Source organism: Cannabis sativa, chromosome 3, assembly GCF_029168945.1.
Source record: "Cannabis sativa cultivar Pink pepper isolate KNU-18-1 chromosome 3, ASM2916894v1, whole genome shotgun sequence".
Classification (NCBI taxonomy): Eukaryota; Viridiplantae; Streptophyta; class Magnoliopsida; order Rosales; family Cannabaceae; genus Cannabis; species Cannabis sativa.
Genome location: NC_083603.1, coordinates 40,073,072 through 40,077,659, shown reverse-complemented (window position 1 = coordinate 40,077,659; position 4,588 = coordinate 40,073,072).

Genomic DNA, 4,588 nt, shown 5'->3' with positions numbered 1-4,588 from the left:
CCTTGTCTTGTTCTAGGGTCCTGGTTCTGCGATCCTTGTTCAGGTTCTAATTTTGGGTCCCAGATCTAAGTCTGGGTTCGGGTTTGGTTCTTCGCCTCGGTTCTGGTCCTAGTCTGAGTCCCAGATCTATACACTGACCACTAGTCTGTTCTAAGCCCCGTTACCGGAATCCCGAGTCAAGATCTAGATCACTGTCACGGGTCTCGGTCTGGTTCTGGTTCAGGTCCCAGGTCCCATTTCTGAGTTTGGGTTCGGGATCGAGACTAGGGTGCGGTTCTAGGTCTGGACCATGGTTCTGTGTCCCTAGTCTGGTTCCATGTTTGGGTCTGAGTACAGCTTCGGGTTCGGGTCCAGGTTTGGGTTGGGATCTTGTACGGCTCCCAATTTGGGTCTATGTCTGATTTGGAGTTCGGGTCCTGGCCCGGTTACGATTCGGGATCTAGGTCCAATTTCAGTTATGATTCCAAGTCCAAGTCCTAGTTCCAGTCCCGGTCAACTTCCTGTTTTTGTTCCAATTTGGGGTCACAGGGTACGGGCTCGAGTCCACATTTGTGTTTGGGACTTGTTCATGTCCGAGTGAGGGTTCGGATCCTTGTCAGGGTTGGGGTCCAGGGCTGGGTTCCAAATCCAGACACCGACTACAGGTTTTGTCCAAGCCCTGGGTCCAAATCTTGATCCCAATCTCGAGTCGCAGTCTGGTTCCATTTCTTGTGCCAGGTCACGAGCCGGGTCCTAGGTTCAAGTTCGGGTATGGGTTGGGTACTATGTCCCGGTGCTAGTTCTGTTTCCCAGGTCACTATCCTGATTCTGGATCCAGGTCCCGGTTATTTTGTGGGTTTGTGTCTCGGTCTAGGTTCGGGTTCAAGTCCTAGTCTCGGTTCGGGTTTAGGTCTCTGTCTGGGTTTTGATCTCGGTTCGGGTTTGGGTTTAGGTCCTGGTCCTAGTCCTAGTCCTACTTCGGTTCTAGTTCCATTTGCGATTCTTTATTCGAGTTTGGGTTTAAGTTCGGTCGGAGTTCGAGTCGTGGTCCGAGTTTGGGTTTGGGTCCGGATTTTAGTCTAGGTCCAGATCAGGCACAGGGTGTGGGTTCGCGTCCTTGGTCTTGGTCTAGGTTGGGTCTGAGTCCCAGGTTCCAATCCCGATTTGAGTCTGCCTTCAGTTCTGGGTCTAAATCCTTGGTTCTGACCCTGGTTTGGGTTAGAGTTTGGGTCCAGGTCAAGGTCTAACTTTGGGTCTTATTCTAGGTGCGGGTTTTAGTTCGGGTCGGAGTCTGTGTCCGTGTTTGTGTCCAGGTCTGTACCCCGATCTGGCTCTAGGTAAGGGTCAAGGTCCAAGTTCGGGTCCGAATGCGGGTCCAAGTTTAGTTCTTCGTCAGGATCTCGGTCCAGATCTAGGTCCAGCATTTCGATCCCAGTCTTGGTCTTGGTCCATCTCCAGGTTCATATCCGAATCCCTATCTATGTCCTAGTCTGTGTTTGGGACCGTGATCGAAATTTAGGTCCACGTCCAGGTCTCAGTTCCGGTCTGGGTACACGACCGTGTCCGAGACCGAGTTTCAGTCTCAGTTGGGGTCTGAGGTTATGTTTGTGTTCGGTTCTACGTCTGGGTCCGGGTCCTAGTCACGGTCCTAGTCTTGTTCTAGGATCCTTGTTCGGCGATTCTTGTTCAGGTTCTTATTTTGGGTACCTGGTCTAGGTCTGGGTTCGGGTTTAGTTCTTCGTCTATGTTCTGGTCCTAGTCTGAGTCCCAGATCTAGACACCGACTGCTGGTCTGTTCCAGGCCCCGTTACCCGAATCCCGAGTCAAGATCTGGATCATTGTCACGGGTGTCGGTCTGGTTCTGGTTCAGGTCCCAGGTCCCGTTTCTAAGTTTGGGTTCAAGATCGACACTGGGGTGCGGTTCTAGGTCCTGACCCTGGTTCTGTGTCCCTAGTCTGGTTCCATGTTTGGGTCTGAGTTAAGGTTCGCGTTCGGTTCCCGAGTCCAGGTTTCGGTGGCGATCTGGGTCCGGCTCCCAATTTGGGTCTAGGTCGGATTTGGAGTTCGGGTCCTTGTCCTGTTACGGCTCTAGATCTAGGTCCAATTTCAGTTTTGATTCCAAGTCCAAGTGCTAGTTCCAGTCCCGGTCAACTTCCAGTTTTGGTTCCAATTTTCGGTCACAAGGTACGGGTTCTTGTCCACTTTTGGGTTTGGGATATTGTTTAGGTCCGAGTTCAAGTCTTAGTTTGGGTCTGAGGCTAGTTTGTGTTTGGTTCTAGGTCTGGGTCCGGGTCTTGGTCACGGTCTTAGTCTTGTTCTAGGGTCCTGGTTCGACAATTCTTGTTTAAGTTCTAATTTTGGCTCCTTGGTCAAGGTTTGGGTTCGGGTTTGGTTCTTCTTCTGGGTTCTAGTCCTAGTCTGAGTCCTAGATCTAGACATCGACTACTGGTCTGTTCCATTTCCCGTTACCCAAATCCTAAGTCAAGATCTGGATCACTATCACTTGTCTCGGTCTGGTTCTGGTTCAGGTCCCAGGTCGCATTTCTGAGTTTGGCTTCGGGATCGAGATTGGGGTGCGGTTCTAGGTCCTGACCCTAGTTCTGTGTCCCTAGTCTTGTTCCTTGTTTGGTTCCATTTGCGATTCTTAGTTCGAGTTTGAGTTTGAGTTCAGATCGGAGTTTGAGTTCTGGTCTGACTTTTGATTCTGTATGGATTTAAGTCTAGGTCTAGATCAGGCTCCGGGTGTGGGTTCACGTTCTGAGTCTTGGTCTAGGTTGGGCCAAAGTCCAAAGTTCCAATCCCGATCTGAGTCTGGATTCAGTTCTGGGTCTGAGTCCTTTGTTCTGATCCTGGTTTGGTTTGGGTCCGATTCTAGGTGTGGGTTTGAGTTCGGGTCCGAGTCTATGTCCAGGTTTGTGGCCAGTGTGGACCCCGATTTGGTTCTAGGTTCGGGTCTAGGTCCAAGTTGGGGTCCTGAGTGCGAGTGCAAGTTTGGGTCGGGGTCAGGATCTCGGTCCAAATCTATGTCCAGCATTTCGATCCTAGTCTGGGTCTTGGTCCGAGTCCTGGTTCTTATTCGGATCCCTATCTAGGTCCAAGTCTGTGTTTGGGATCGGGTCAAAGATCTTGGTCCAGGTTTGGGTCTCAGTTCCGGTCTGGGTACACGACTGTGTCCGGGCCCGAGTTCCACTCTCAATTTGGGTCTGAGGCTAGGTATGTGTTCGGTTCTACGTCTGGGTGCAGGTCATGGTCACGATCCTAGTCTTGTTCTATGGTCCTGGTTTGGCGATTCTTATTCAGGTTCTAATTTTGGGTCCCAGGTCTAGGTCTGGGTTCGGGTTTGGTTCTTCGTCTGGGTTCTGGTCCTATTCTTAGTCCAAGATCTAGACACCGACTACTGGTCTGTTCCAGGCCCCTTTACCCGAATCCTAAGTGAAGATCTCGATCACTGTCATGGCTCTCGGTCTGGTTTTGGTTCAGGTCCCAGGTCCAATTTCTGAGTTTGGGTTCGGGATCGAGACTGGGGTGTGGTTCTAGGTCCCGACCCTGGTTATGTGTCCCTAGTATGGTTCCATGTTTGGGTCTGAGTTCAGGTTCAGGTTCGGGTCCTAAGTCCAGGTTTGGGTTTGGAACCGGGTCCGGCTCCTAATTCGCGTCTAGGTCTTATTTGGAGTCCGGGTCCTGGTCCGGTTATGGTTCTTGATCTAGGTCCAATTTCAGTTATGATTCATAGTCCAAGTCCTAGTTCCAGTCCGTGTCAACTTCTTGTTTTGGTTCCAATTTTGGGTCACAGGTTACGGGTTCAGGTCAACTTTTGGGTTTGGGACTTGGTTCAGGTCTGGGTGTGGGTTCGCGTCCTCGTCAGGGTTCGTGTCCAGGGCAGGGTCCCAAATCCAGACACCGACTACGGGTTTTATCCAAGCCGCGGCTCCAGATCTGGATACCAATCTCAGGTCCCAGTCCGGTTCCATTTCTGGTGTCAACTCACATGCTGGGTCCTATGTTCAAGTTCGTGTCTGGGTCGGGTACTAGGACCCGGTCCTAGTTCTGTTTCCCAAGTCCCTATCCTTATTCTAGGTCCAAGTGTTGGGTTTTATGCCCTAAATAAAACTCATTTCAATATAATCAGATTTACTTATTAATATAGATCAGAAATAACATTTAATGTTGCATGGTTCACATGATTTATTTCATTATTATATGTACATAATGTATAAATTCATCTGAAACCCTTTTCACATACTTGATCCTGTTTATTGTGCCGTCAACACATTGGAAAGTAAACATGACTATGTGAATAAAGTTTCCTAGATTTATCAGACATAGGGTTTTACTGATATGAAAATCTACAACAGAGTTTACTGGCATTTGGAGAAGTGCTATGTTTTTTCCAGAGCATTGGTTAAAGTAAAGCTCAGGTTGGATGCATGGAGTATGCATCGGAAGGGACCGATATTGAACTTTGACTTAGATTTATTAAACTTACCGTAATATCTATTCAAGTCAATATCACCTAGTTGATCCTAGATCAAATGATCTTAATCCTGATATGATTAGGCTCAATCTCGAGAGGCTATTCGTGTTCTTTGATTGGTTAGTTAAGCCTACT